At 44.9% G+C, this 16,274-nt stretch overlaps 1 long non-coding RNA gene across 3 annotated transcripts in view; it reads left to right on the forward strand.

Moving 5' to 3' along the window:
* LOC110538832 (uncharacterized) overlaps positions 1-16,274 on the forward strand; it is a 145,306-nt gene that overhangs the window by 108,813 nt on the left and 20,219 nt on the right. The window lies entirely within an intron of this gene.

The following is a 16,274-nucleotide window of genomic DNA, read 5'->3' on the forward strand; positions in this document are numbered from 1 at the left end:
TTAACCTAATCCAAAGTCATGGTGACATTGTTTAATAATTTCACGTTCAATTCACGTTAGTTGACAACGCAAACAAATGTAAATCAAAAAATTGACTTGCAATTGACGTCTGTGCCCAGTGGGATGTATAGTGTGACTGGTCTGTAGGACTACTGTACTGACTGTATAGTGTGACTGGTCTGTAGGACTACTGTACTGACTGTATAGTGTGACTGGTCTGTATAACTACTGTACTGACTGTATAGTGTGACTGGTCTGTAGGACTACTGTACTGACTGTATAGTGTGACTGGTCTGTATAACTACTGTACTGACTGTATAGTGTGACTGGGCTGTAGGACTACTGTACTGACTGTATAGTGTGACTGGGCTGTAGGACTACTGTACTGACTGTATAGTGTGACTGGGCTGTATAACTACTGTACTGACTGTATAGTGTGACTGGTCTGTAGGACTACTGTACTGACTGTATGTTGTGACTGGGCTATAGAACTACTGTACTGACTGTATAGTGTGACTGGGCTGTAGGACTACTGTACTGACTGTATAGTGTGACTGGGCTGTAGGACTACTGTACTGACTGTATAGTGTGACTGGTCTGTAGGACTACTGTACTGACTGTATAGTGTGACTGGTCTGTAGGACTACTGTACTGACTGTATAGTGTGACTGGTCTATAGGACTACTGTACTGACTGTATAGTGTGACTGGTCTGTAGAACTACTGTACTGACTGTATAGTGTGACTGGTCTGTAGAACTACTGTACTGACTGTATAGTGTGACTGGTCTGTAGAACTACTGTACTGACTGTATAGTGTGACTGGTCTGTAGAACTACTGTACTGACTGTATAGTGTGACTGGTCTGTAGAAATACTGTACTGACTGTATAGTGTGACTGGTCTGTAGAACTACTGTACTGACTGTATAGTGTGACTGGTCTGTAGGACTACTGTACTGACTGTATAGTGTGACTGGGCTGTATAACTACTGTACTGACTGTATAGTGTGACTGGTCTGTAGGACTACTGTACTGACTGTATAGTGTGACTGGTCTGTAGGACTACTGTACTGACTGTATAGTGTGACTGGTCTGTAGGACTACTGTACTGACTGTATAGTGTGACTGGTCTGTAGAACTACTGTACTGACTGTATAGTGTGACTGGTCTGTAGGACTACTGTACTGACTGTATAGTGTGACTGGTCTGTAGAACTACTGTACTGACTGTATAGTGTGACTGGTCTGTAGAACTACTGTACTGACTGTATAGTGTGACTGGTCTGTAGAACTACTGTACTGACTGTATAGTGTGACTGGTCTGTAGGACTACTGTACTGACTGTATAGTGTGACTGGGCTGTAGAACTACTGTACTGACTGTATAGTGTGACTGGTCTGTAGGACTACTGTACTGACTGTATAGTGTGACTGGTCTGTAGGACTACTGTATTGACTGTATAGTGTGACTGGTCTGTAGGACTACTGTACTGACTGAATAGTGTGACTGGTCTGTAGGACTACTGTACTGACTGTATAGTGTGACTGGTCTGTAGGACTACTGTACTGACTGTATAGTGTGACTGGTCTGTAGGACTACTGTACTGACTGTATATTGTGACTGGGCTATAGGACTACTGTACTGACTGTATAGAGTGACTGGACTGAACCCCCTCTCCTCGTCCTATTACCCCCTCTTGCTCCCCCAGACTACTCTCTCTCACACACACACACACACACACACACACACACACACACACACACACACACACACACACACACACACACACACACTCCCCCCTCACCCAGGGGCCGTGTGTGCCTTTCAGCGTGTCACCACTCGGGGTGATGGCTCCTCTCTCAGCCCCTCTCGGGGCCCTGGGGCCTTTTGACTCTGAAGCGCTCCTTGTTTGCCTAATCATTTGGGAGCCGGATACGGGGATGAATCGTTAGCGACTCCCGGGGTCAGCCCGGTGATCCCCACCCACTGTTGACTCATCGCCATGGCGACGGGGCACAGGATTTTTTCTCTCTCGTACGTTTCACTGTCAACCAGCAACCAACTGGAAACTCTACTCAGCTATGTCTATGGTCCTTTCTTTTTTATCATTTACTCCGTTTGTGGTCTCTGGCCAGTCTCCCTCTCTCTCTTCTTGCTGCTGCTTCCCCCACACACCAAGCCCTGCACTCTGTCACTCAAGCAGGCGTGCTCAGTTAGTCTGCATGCAGCCAACAAACAAGAACAATGCTGCTTTCAACTTTGCTTCTTCATATTAATCCACGTGTTCTGTATCATATAGTTGCAAAACGCTAGTTAGTTAGTCTTCGCGTTAATGCTTATAGCTGACTACCTAGCTGGTAAATGCAGGTAGCAAAGATAATGGAGTTAGGGGGGACAAGTCTTACTTGCAAACATAAGCTCTAATACAGGCTGCAACTGGTGGTCGTCTCAGCATTTAGTTTGAATCAGAGAGGAATAGGCAAACCATATTCTAAAATCGTTGTCTAAATGTAACATTTATTCAAATGTAAATAGGTTCCCCTGGGAAACACTGACCAATGTTGTGGTTCCTACCCTGTCCTACCCTGTCACAACAATATAGGTTCCCCTGGGAAACACTGACCAATGTTGTGGTTCCTACCCTGTCCTACCCTGTCACAACAATTTAGGTTCCCCTGGGAAACACTGACCCAGTTCCAGTCAATGGTTTGGGCACAGTCTATGTCATGGAAAGAGCAGGTGTCCTTAATGTTTTCTACACTCAGTGTGTATGACATTTAGTAGACATTTGTATCCAAAGCGACTTAGTCATGTTTTATGTCTGGGCGTTCTGGGGAATTAAACCCACTATCCTGGCGACCCAAGTGTTTTGATCTAAATCACAAATTAAAGTCAAATCTCAAGCTCTTAAACGTTCTTCCCATATCGTGCAGCCCTAACCGATACATATCTTCATGCTTCACCTAACACAGTAGCACATCACAGAGCGTCATGGATGTCATGCTTTGGAACCAGTTTTTCTAACAGTGTAGTAGGTGCTTGTATGTGTCACCAGAACAATATCCAGAGGAAAACTACAGGTAGACTTCTAATTTGGAGAAACACCACATGCTCCCCGAGAGGAGATTGATGACTTTGTTGTGTTCTGGGGTGAGGCTGTGTTGTGTTCAGACAGGCTTGTTTGCATGCCTACTGTAGGTGTGAATGCAGCCAGGTCACCTGTGATATAGGTCAGCATTCCAAGTCCATCCATGTCTGAGGACATTGAGAGGTGATGTGGTAACTGTCCACTAGGGGCAACAGTGTGTACTGTTACCTTTAAGTAGGTTTTGCTCAGACATTGTGGACCGGGATGGTGGATGGGCAGATGCATCTGCCTCTGATTCCTAAGGTTGCAAGTTCAAATCCAGCAATAGAAAGTTGTTTTTGAGGTTTTTGTTTTAAGTCTTTCCCAAACCTTAACCATTTGGAGTTAATCCCTAACCTCGATATTTAACATTTGCAGCAACTTCGAAATTTGACGTTTGACAAACATGGATGAACTAATTCTAGTCTAATTCTGACGTGGGACTGTGAGAGTGAGGTGGTGTAGGTGTGTGCATGTCATTGGCTTTCTGTGCGTGTGTGTGCTTGTACTTGCGTCTGTGTGTGTAATTGTGTGTGTGTTATTACCTGAGGGCAGGTGAGTGTTTGTCTACCCGTCAGTCTTTAAGAGCTGACTGTTTGCTCAGGGAATGCACCGTGTCCGATTTGTCGTTAATTCACCTTGTTGCTCTCACCCGACCGTTTCCTTGAGGTTGTTTTCTGGCTGTGCCCCAGAAAGTATGTGATTTTTCTTATTTTTCTCTCTCTCTCTCTCTCGCTCTCTCTCTCTCTCTATTTTGCATGTCTTCCTCTCTTGTCTCGCTCTCTCTCAGCTCTCCTTCCTTCCTTCCTTCTCTCTCTCTCTCTCTCTCTCTCTCTCTCTCTCTTTCTCATACTGTATATTCAAACATTGTGTAATGTGTGTGTGTGTGTGTATCTTTGTGAATGTGTGTCTGCCGTCCTGTGCCAGTGTGTGGGTGGTCCTCACGGCTGGCTTGAAGGTAATCCCCTGTCACATAAATCAGGGTCCGGGCACAGGCCCCCAGGGACTTGGGGCCGGTGGAGGACTGGGCTCAGGCCCCCAGGAGCTTGGGGCTGGTGGAGGCCTGGGCTCAGGCCCCCAGGGGCTTGGGGCTGGTGGAGGACTGGGCTCGTGCCCCCAGGGGCTGGTGGAGGCCTGGGCTCGGGTCACGGGCTGTGGCAGTGTGACCACCAGAAGAGCGGTGATAGTAGACCCACACCAAGGCCCAGTCCCTTCCATGCTGCCTTGCCCACACCTCAGCTATCGACACGGCTTCTAAACCAACTCTGCCTGCCTGGCTGCACTCACAAAACAGCTCCACCTACACAACAATGATTCAATAACTAAATGAACCACACTGAAATATGAGGCGATATTCATAACTGATGTGGTGGACCAATGTGTGACTCAGTTGGTAGGGCATGGTGTTTACAACGACAAGGATGGTGGGTTCGATTCCCTCTGGGGCCACCTGTATGAAAAACCTGTACGCAAGACAGTAAGGCCTATTCTAAGACTTTGTAGTCATAGCTTAAAGGCATTTCATATGGTTTCAACCTTAACATGTACACTTTTCACAGCATTTCTGGTAACAACTACATTATTGTTCAGAAACCTTTCTTTGTGACCGTTTCCCTCTGTTTGTTTACTTATGTACTACCACATTAGTAAGCCCACTCTCTGCTAACCTGGTCGGAGTGGCCTGTGACAGCACTCTGGATGGCACTCTGACTTGCCTCAAATGATGTTGTCTGACTGAAAGTGTCAAGATTAAAGCCACTGGTCTTTGTTGAAGCTACCTCTCTGTGCAATGAGGGTGAGGAGGATGAAGATGAAGGCTTGCCCTGTCCGGCCGACTCTCTGTCCTTTTATCTAGGGAGATTGCATGCAGCTCTCACGCTGCAGACCTTAAACCCTCGGACGCACTGTCGTGGCTCAAAGAGCTCCGGCATTCATAAAGATGATGCTTTTTGTATTGTTTGGAATAATAACACCCCATCTAGATGAAGAAAGAAACAACAGGCACAAGTGGAGGGATAGAGAGAGACGAATAAAAAGCAGAAGATGAAAGGAGAGAGGTAAAGAGAGAGAGAGAGAGGGATCACGCTCATCCACATCCCTCTTTGGATTTGATGGACCTCATAACAACATGCTCACACACAAATGGACTCAGAGTGGCCCCATCATTGGCCCCCAGTGGCCCCCCCTCTGTGCATCTTGACCGATGGAAGCCGCGATGCAGAAATGCAATTTGTTCTTTTGTCTGGCTACGATCACAGAGGGAGGTTGTGCTGTTTTTTTGGTTGTTTTTTCCTTGTTGCTGTCGCTGGAGTGCAATTTATTTTGATGAGCAGGTGGTCCCTTTTGAATCTCGCATACGGCACTTTTTTAGCTCTCACCTGTGGCGTGCGAGCCTTTCAGTCCGAGTCAGTCATGTAGGCTAGGATTAGAGAGGAGGAGGAGGAGAGGGGAGGAGGAGGAGAAGAGGGAGGAGGAGTGTAAGGGGTGTTGTGGAGGACCTTAGCGCCCTGCAGTCAGAGTCATGCCAAGTCGAGATTAAATGGAGTATTTTGTCTCAGACTGGCTCTGAAAGGCCTGAACCGGGCCTCCAGAAGGCTTTTGTGGTGACCAAGGGAAGAGGGCTGAGACATGGGCTGTGGATAAGGCCCTGTGGAGCGGGATAGTCCCTAGGCCCAGCAGGTAAAGCTTTGTGGGACAGGACAGACAGACAAGGACAGGGAGGGGGAAGGAGGGAAGGAGTCGCTGTCTCAGCGCTTTTCCACCTTGGATCAGAAGTGTGGAGAAGGAGAGAAAGGGTGGATTAGAGAGAAAGAGAGATGTTCTGGTGCGATGGCTTTGCTCATCTACAGTAGTTGCATGGAATTATGCACACACACACACACACAGACCAGCTCCACACAGTAAGTGTGTGTGTGTGTGTGTTTGTGTCCAAAACTCACCTCTGCCCCAGCAGGCCTCTCATCAGAGACACAGTGAAGCATGCTGCCTGATGTCCTCTGAATAAATACCCTAGTAAGACACAGTGAAACATTCTGCTTGATGTCCTCTGAATAACTACCCCAGTAAGACACAGTGAAGCATGCTGCCTGATGTCCTCTGAATAACTACCCCAGTAAGACACAGTGAAACATGCTGCCTGATGTCCACTGAATAACCACCCCAGTAAGACACAGTGAAGCATGCTGCCTGATGTCCTCTGAATAACTACCCCAGTAAGACACAGTGAAACATTCTGCCTGATGTCCTCTGAATAACTACCCCAGTAAGACACAGTGAAACATGCTGCCTGATGTCCTCTGAATAACTACCCCAGTAAGACACAGTGAAACATGCTGCCTGATGTCCTCTGAATAACTACCCCAGTAAGACACAGTGAAACATGCTGCCTGATGTCCTCTGAATAACTACCCCAGTAAGACACAGTGAAACATGCTGCCTGATGTCCTCTGAATAACTACCCCAGTAAGACACAGTGAAACATGCTGCCTGCTGTCCTCTGAATAACTACCCCAGTAAGACACAGTGAAACATGCTGCCTGACGTCCTCTGAATAACCACCCCAGTAAGACACAGTGAAACATGCTGCCTGATGTCCTCTGAATAACTACCCCAGTAAGACACAGTGAAACATGCTGCCTTATGTCCACTGAATAACTACCCCAGTAAGACACAGTGAAACATGCTGCCTGATGTCCTCTGAATAACTACCCCAGTATAACACAGTTAAACATGCTGCCTGATGTCCACTGAATAACTACCCCAGTAAGACACAGTGAAACATGCTGCCTGATGTCCTCTGAATAACTACCCCAGTAAGACACAGTGAAACATGCTGCCTGATGTCCTCTGAATAACTACCCCAGTAAGACACAGTGAAACATGCTGCCTGATGTCCTCTGAATATCTACCCCAGTAAGACACAGTGAAACATGCTGCCTGATGTCCTCTGAATAACTACCCCAGTATAACACAGTTAAACATGCTGCCTGATGTCCACTGAATAACTACCCCAGTAAGACACAGTGAAGCATGCTGCCTGATGTCCACTGAATAACTACCCCAGTAAGACACAGTGAAACATGCTGCCTGATGTCCTCTGAATAACTACCCCAGTAAGACACAGTGAAACATGCTGCCTGATGTCCTCTGAATAACTACCCCAGTAAGACACAGTGAAACATGCTGCCTGATGTCCTCTGAATATCTACCCCAGTAAGACACAGTGAAACATGCTGCCTGATGTCCTCTGAATAACTACCCCAGTAAGACACAGTGAAACATGCTGCCTGATGTCCTCTGAATAACTACCCCAGTAAGACACAGTGAAACATGCTGCCTGATGTCCACTGAATAACTACCCCAGTAAGACACAGTGAAACATGCTGCCTGATGTCCTCTGAATAACTACCCCAGTAAGACACAGTGAAACAGGCTGCCTGATGTCCTCTGAATAACTACCCCAGTAAGACACAGTGAAACATGCTGCCTGATGTCCTCTGAATAACTACCCCAGTAAGACACAGTGAAACATGCTGCCTGATGTCCTCTGAATAACTACCCCAGTAAGACACAGTGAAACATGCTGCCTGATGTCCTCTGAATAACTACCCCAGTATGACACAGTGAAACATGCTGCCTGATGTCCTCTGAATAACTACCCCAGTAAGACACAGTGAAACATGCTGCCTGATGTCCACTGAATAACTACCCCAGTAAGACACAGTGAAACATGCTGCCTGATGTCCTCTGAATAACTACCCCAGTAAGACACAGTGAAACATGCTGCCTGATGTCCTCTGAATAACTACCCCAGTAAGACACAGTGAAACATGCTGCCTGATGTCCACTGAATAACTACCCCAGTAAGACACAGTGAAACATGCTGCCTGATGTCCTCTGAATAACTACCCCAGTATAACACAGTTAAACATGCTGCCTGATGTCCACTGAATAACTACCCCAGTAAGACACAGTGAAACATGCTGCCTGATGTCCTCTGAATAACTACCCCAGTAAGACACAGTGAAACATGCTGCCTGATGTCCTCTGAATAACTACCCCAGTAAGACACAGTGAAACATGCTGCCTGATGTCCTCTGAATAACTACCCCAGTAAGACACAGTGAAACATGCTGCCTGATGTCCTCTGAATAACTACCCCAGTAAGACACAGTGAAACATGCTGCCTGATGTCCTCTGAATAACTACCCCAGTAAGACACAGTGAAACATGCTGCCTGATGTCCTCTGAATAACTACCCCAGTAAGACACAGTGAAACATGCTGCCTGATGTCCTCTGAATAACTACCCCAGTAAGACACAGTGAAACATGCTGCCTGATGTCCTCTGAATAACTACCCCAGTAAGACACAGTGAAACATGCTGCCTGATGTCCTCTGAATAACTACCCCAGTAAGACACAGTGAAACATGCTGCCTGATGTCCACTGAATAACTACCCCAGTAAGACACAGTGAAACATGCTGCCTGATGTCCTCTGAATAACTACCCCAGTAAGACACAGTGAAACATGCTGCCTGATGTCCTCTGAATATCTACCCCAGTAAGACACAGTGAAACATGCTGCCTGATGTCCACTGAATAACTACCCCAGTAAGACACAGTGAAACATGCTGCCTGATGTCCACTGAATAACCACCCCAGTAAGACACAGTGAAACATGCTGCCTGATGTCCTCTGAATAACTACCCCAGTAAGACACAGTGAAACATGCTGCCTGATGTCCTCTGAATTATCACCCTATCATGTATACTATCATGCATACTTTCATGTTTAATATAATGTATACTATCATGTATACTAACATGTATACTAACATGTATACTATCATGTATACTAATATGTATACTAACATGTATACTATCATGTATACTATCATGTATTTGTCGAAGAATCTTTGGCAGTAATTACAACCTCGAGTCTTCTTGGGTACGATGCTAAAAGCTTGGCACACCTGTATTTGGGGAGTTTCTCATTTTTTAGTACCCTTCCCCAGATCTGTGCCTCAACACAGTCCTGTCTTAGAGCTCTACGGACAATTCCTTCGACCTCATGGCTTGGATTTTGCTCTGACATGTACTGTCAACTGTGGGACCTTACATAGACAGGTGTGTGCCTTTCCAAATCATGTCCAATCAGTTGAAATTACCCAAGGTGGAGTCCAATCAAGTTGTAGAAACTTCTCAAGGATGTAATCAATGGAAACAGGATGCACCTGAGCTCAATTTCGAGTCTCATAGCAAAGGGTCTGAATATTTATGTAAATAAGGTATTTCAAGGGGTCAAGGGGTCTGAATACTTTCCGAATGCACTGTATAATATATAATAGCATTTTGAATATTATGTATAATAGTTTGTATAATACAGTATATTATTATAATATAATTATAATCCTGACTAAATAGCATCATCCCTGGTTGATGTCATCTAGGATCGAACTGTCCCAAATGGCACCCTTGTTCCTATATAGTCCACTTCCTTTGACCCGGGCCTATAGGGCTCTGGTCAAAAGTAGTGCACAACATAGGGAACAGGGTGCAATTTAGGACACAGCCTCTGTCTCAGTGAGGATCAAGAGTCTTCAAGACCTTTCGTCTTAATCAAAGCAAATCGTTTTCTCTTTGATTGTTCCACTGCTCTGAGGTTTGTCCTCCCAGTGTTTGTCATGGAGGTTTCACCAGTGGCTGCTGGCTCTGATAAACATTGAGGGATTGGATCATTGGATCATTGGAGGGGGGCCGCCACATGGTACAGGGCTGGGTTATGGAGGGTTAGTCATTTGTTTATGAGTCATTTTTGCCCTATTCCTGATCCCTCCAGGTGGGATTAACGATTGTTTTCGTCATCCCACCTTTTTCCACTGGTCCCAGTCGTTTGTACATTGAAGTGGAATATTTTAGTTGGGCATGATGCCTGGTGTGTGTGTGTGTGTGTGTTCCCCTGGGATGTAGAGATGCTATCACAGAGGCATGGCACTACCATGGATATTGATAGGAATATTGTTTAATCCTCTGCCTCTTCTCCTCTCCTCTGGCTGAGTGGTTGAAGGTGTTTTTGGGTTTAATCACTGAGGTTTTCAGAACATCCTGGGACTGGAAGCCCTGTAGGATCCGCTTAATCAAAGACGCTGGTCTGTCAGTGTGGCGTCACGACGAACTGAAATGTGTGATGTCATAAAAGGGGGACAGGAAGTGCAGGACCGGACTATCTCATTTGGGGCCTTGGGACACAGACCTTTTTTGTATTGGAATCAGCGAACAGACTGCGTTTCAACACATGGTGCAGAGAGAGATATGTGCATTTAATGTAATGCTATTATACACATTTTGTCATGAGGCTAAGAGAAAATGTTTTAGTTTCAACCCATATTTCCTGCAAATGTACACTTTTTGACACCGGGCAGAGAAAAATATGATGTTTTATAGCTCATCTCATGCTTTTGTTCACATTTTGCCGTTATGCATGAGATAAAATGTTGCATTTAAAGCTAATTACCTGCTATTCTACACATGTTGCTATCATATGCTATCTGGGGTTGGGGGCTCCCTGGAGGTTGGGGGCCCAGGGGGAAGTGTCCTCGTTTGGTAAACCGGCCCTGAGGAAGTGATGATGAGCGGTTTAACAATTAGTGCTATCCGGGATCCTTGGGACGTCCCTACCCTAACCATAACCCTTACCTAACCTTAACCCTAACCTTAACCATAACCCTTATCTAACCTTAACCCTCACTTTAACCATTTTAAATGTCAACTTCAATGGGGTGACATCAGAGTTGGGACGTCCCAAGGATTCTGTTTAGACTTTTGAACCACAACTTTTTGTCGTGGTTCAACTGAACTTTGTTGACATCCAGGATCAGAGGTTTTGACTAGAAGAGATGCCACTAATGTCAGAAGTGATGTTTTGTAGCAGGTTAGGAGAACTTACACAGAAGGTTGTGTAGCAGGTTAGGAAAAGGGTTAGCATTAGCTACAGTGCAAAACTTCTCCCAGAAGTGACTCCTCCAATCCTTCGCCATTAGTGGGGAAAATGCTAAACTGATCTAAGATCAGCTTAGTGAAAGGAATGACCTAGAGTTTATGTTTGGGAATGGAAAGGGATGTTGTTTACTGCTAAGATTATTTAGCTTGACCTTTTGGATTTCATCATTGGAATTGATCCTGAACACACTGCTATTTTCTGTGTTGAGAAAAATCTACACCCCAGAAACACACACACACACACACACACACACACACACACACACACACACACACACACACACACACAATAAAAAAGTGACAGATACTGTATAATTATATCTGTTTATGTGTGTGAGCTATGGGGTCACAGGGTCGCAGAGGACCTCTTGTGGCTTTTTGGAATAGTTGACACCATGCAATCAGCAAATCCCTTCTCACCATAGAGTTGTGGGATATTTGGGCATGATTTACATATATAGAGGGAACAATCTTACTCCAAGTTCAACAACAACACGACACACCCTCAATAATTCTGTGAAAGAATGGATCCCATCCCTTTGGATGTGGAGACAGATGATTGGTCCGGGTGTGACAATGGAATACTGCCTGTTCAACCTCCAGTCCACATGGTCCGTGTGTGTGCATGCGTGCATGTGTCTGTCACCGTGTGTGTGTGTGTCTCTGTCCCACCATGTATGTGTGCGTATGTGTATGTGTGTGTTTGACTTACCAAACATAGTAGCCGTCCCTCTGAATAGCAGCTGAAGCTTCATATGGGGTCATGATTAATTGGTGTTGGCCTCAGTGAGTGAAGATGTGCTCCACCATGCATGTCCTGCTTAGTGTCCTGCTAGTATCCTCTTGTCTGCACCGCACCAAGCCTTTTAATTGGATAGAAAAAGTCACAGTCTCCTGGTTCAACTGTCCCCTGTGGTACCTGAATGGGGTAACCCCGTTGCCCCTGCATCTCTGGGGGGTTAAACCCTGCCCCCTGTGGTACCTGAATGGGGTAACCCCGTTGCCCCTGCATCTCTGGGTGGTTAAACCCTGTCCCCTGTCTGTGACCCCGTTTCTCTTTTTGGCTCCATACTTCTTAACTTCTCTCTCTCTGTTTCTGTCTCTGTCTCTATTTCACGCTGTCTCTATTTCTCTGTCTCTCTGTCTCTCTTTCTCTGTCTCTGTCTCTCTTTCACTCTCTCTCTGTCTCTCTGTCTCTCTTTCACTCTCTCTCTGTCTCTCTTTCACTCTCTCTCTGTCTCTCTTTCTCTGTCTCTCTGTCTCTCTGTCTCTCTGTCTCTCTTTCACTCTCTCTCTGTCTCTCTTTCACTCTCTCTCTGTCTCTCTTTCTCTGTCTCTCTGTCTCTCTTTCTGTCTCTCTCTGTCTCTCTTTCACTCTCTCTCTGCCTCTCTTTCTGTCTCTCTCGCCCTCTCTCTCATTCTCAATTCAATATAAGGGGCTTTATTGGTATGGGAAACATGTGTTAACATTGTCAAAGCAAGTGAGGTAGATAATAAGCAGAAGTGAAATAAACAATACAAATTAACAGTAAACATAACACTCACAGAAGTTCCAAAATAATAAAGACATTACAAATGTCATATTATGTCTAGTGTTCTAACGATGTGCAAAGGGAAAATAAACAAACATAAACACTGGTTGTATTTACTATGGTGTTTGTTCTTCACTGGTTGCCCTTTTCTTGTGGCAACAGGTCACAAATCTTGCTGCTGTGATGATACACTGTGGTATTTCACCCAATAGATATGGGAGTTTATCAAAATTGGATTTGTTTTCAAATTCTTTGTGGATCTGTGTAATCTGAGGGAAAATATGTGTTTATAATATGGCCATACATTTGGTAGGAGGTTAGGAAGTGCATCTCAGTTTCCACTAAATTTTGTGGGCAGTGTGCACATAGCCTGTCTTCTCTTGAGAGCCATTTCTGCCTACGGCGGCCTTTCTCAATAGCAAGGCTATGCTCACTTAGTCTGTACATAGTCAAAGCTTTCCTTAAGTTTGGGTCAGTCACAGTGGTCAGGTATTCTGCCACTGTGTACTCTCTGTTCAGAGCCAAATATCATTCTAGTTTGCTCAGTTTTTTTGTTGATTCTTTCCAATGTGTCAAGTAATTATCTTTTTGTTTTCTCATGATTTGGTTGGGTCTAATTGTGTTGCTTTGTGGGGTCTGTTTGTGTTTTTGTTTGGTCCCAGGACTAGCTTGCTTAGGGGACTCTTCTCCAGGTTCGTCTCTCTGTAGGTGATGGCTTTGTTATGGAAGGTTTGGGAATCGCTTCCTTTTAGGTGGTTGTACTATGTAACGGCTCTTTTCTGGATTTTGATCATTAGTGGGTATCGGCCTAATTCTGCTGGGTTATTTAACTGATTCAAGTATTTTTGGCCAGATCCTAATTGGTATATCGTATTTTATGTTCCTTTTGATGGCATAGAAGGCCCTTCTGACCTTGTCTCGCAACTCGTTCACAGCTTCGTGGAGGTTAACCTTAGAGCTGATGTTTAGGCCGAGGTATGTATTGTATTTTCTGTGCTCTAGGGCAACGGTGTCTCGATTCAATTTGTATCGTGGTCCTTGCGACTGGACCTTTTTTGGAACACCATTTTATTTGTCTTACAGAGATTTACTGTCAGCGCCCAGGTCTCTCTCTCTCTACCTCTCTCTCTCTCTCTCTCTCTCTCTCTCTCTCTCTCTCTCTCTCTCTCTCTCTCTCTCTCTCACACACTCTTTCTTCTTATCAAAAACAGTAAACTTTTAACCCCAATTCACAAACTTTAACATCTTTCCTAATTAAAAAGGCAAAATATTATTTATGTGTAAATCAATCTTTATTTGTTTCTGTCTTTTATTAGATGAGAGTTTTGAAGGTGATTCTTGTTCCCAGATGTCAGAAAGGCCTCTGAAAACCCAAATCCGCTCCGTTTCAACACCTTTTCATATCCCTTACCCAGCCAGTGTTTGTGTGAGTGTCTGCAACCCCAGAGCTTGGCAGTCCTGGGCTGTCAGCAAGGGGACACGCCTGCCTCCGTTGACCTGATTGGTGCTTCCAGACTGGGCTTCACATGCCCCTCTACACCCCCCTCGGATGCATCTGACCAGCCACTGTTCCCTAAACACCAGTCCCTTTGTTACATGGTCTCATTATAATACATCGAAATTGTGACATTTAACCAATTTGTCACCCAAGTTGACATATTAGCCACAGTATATGTCACTAACCCTCTATCTTGTATCAGCACTATTCCTTAGACCTGAATGAGAACACTGATCACAGCAACATGCAGCCATTGAAGTTACATGTCACTTTATTTGACATATTAGTGATACATGTCCCTTACCCTCCACATTGGCTGTATCAGCATTATTGTGTATGGACCTGATTTGAGAGCACTCTGACCACACCATGGGGTGGATGATGCTCCGCCTTGCTCTTGCTCCTGGTTGTAATCCTCCTTCCCTTTAAACCACAATGGGAAACATGTGTTCTCTGTAGGGTATAGCGCACCCGGGCCCACCCTGAGAGACAACGCTGTCTACCTCCTGCTCTAACACTCAGATATCACTACACAAACCATACTACCTAACCTGTTCTATGACAACAGGTCCTGTGACCAACTCTGAGGCCTGGGAGGTTGGAGGTGCACCACCATTAGTTCACAACTAGTCTATCCAGTAACAGTGAAGACTAGAAGGTTTCTTATTTGGTTATTTTATTAGGATCCCCATTGGCTGTTGCTACTGCAGGAGCTACTCTGCCTGGGGTCCACACAGAACACGAAACACGGCATCATACATTAACAGACTAGAACAGCTGAAGGACTGAGCTGCATTAATAAAGTCCTGAAAGGAAGATGGATAAACATGTACTGTCGAATGCTGCCACAGTTTCTCAGAGAACAATGTTTTGACCTGAAGGTCTCCGTCAGTCTCACTGCCGTGACCTTTCTGAGACACAAGGAGACTAGAGGACGTCGTTGGTGACGTTGGGTACAATCGGGTCGTCAAGATTATTCTTGAATGATCCGAGAAAGTCAAGGAGATATGGTGAATTCCTTCTCCCTGGAGTATTCACAAAGCTTCTCACCTTGTAAAACTTTACGCACAACAAGAATGTTTTCTTTCCACATTATCCAGCTACAAAGTGAAAGTAGGCCAGCATGGTGTAATTGGTCTGTTTTATTAAAGGCCTCAACGCTATTATCGTCCTGTCTGTCTCTTTCCACACCTCATTGACTTATGGGTCAGAGTTTTGCCATTGATAATTGCAGGTCTTGGCCCTAGTGTGGGAGGATTCAGGTGAAGATGAAGGGCTTGTAAAAACTATCTCCAAAAACAAGATAATCCTCTATTTCGGATATTTATTTACAGTAGATGTGGTGTGAAACAGGAGCCAGTAAGCTATGTACCAGCCCTTTGTCTAGGAAATGCCCTCCGGATGAAGATCGATCATTTCTTCACTGCTGTGCTGCTGAGGAATGTCCACTGATGACAGAGCCTGCCTCTGTTTTATCAAAAATATCATCTATTTATCTTGTTTGAAAAAATTGAAGTTTAAATCATATATTATCATCACATGGACTAACCCATAAGTTATTACTGGGGCTGTCAGTTATTCAATTAACTCCAGTTGACTTGTCATTTTAGTGCACTATATATCGTTTTTATTGTGATTAAATGCATTGTCTGAAAGCGTTCATAATACACTGGAAACATCCCACATACATCATCTATACGTCTACAAACAACAATACAATGTCCAAACAAGTTGACATTGAGGTTAAAGAAAGTGTGCTTTATCTATGTACCTGATTTTGCTAACTGTTACTTTGTACAAAATCAAGACGTCAATATTACTGTAACGCTTTTTGTTTAAAAAACTTTCTGAAATGTTCCTATTGTTTGACAGCCCTAGTGATTACATGAGATCTGTAGTGTATGGTGAGATGTCACTGTGTGTTAGAGGTGGTAGAGCAGGGAGTTGAGGCACCAGGCAGGCCTTGACTCTGGCTCTCTGACTCACTGTCCTGACTAGGTCTGGCAGCTAGGGGATCTGGGGGATGACTGAGGACGTCTGATGTCCCGTCCCTGTCAGGGGTTCAACTGTTCTCTGAGGTCTGGTTCCCTTCCCTTCCCCAGCCTATCCTATACTCCTCC

Source organism: Oncorhynchus mykiss, chromosome 13, assembly GCF_057628025.1.
Source record: "Oncorhynchus mykiss isolate SJ-2025 chromosome 13, ASM5762802v1, whole genome shotgun sequence".
Lineage (NCBI taxonomy): Eukaryota > Metazoa > Chordata > Actinopteri > Salmoniformes > Salmonidae > Oncorhynchus > Oncorhynchus mykiss.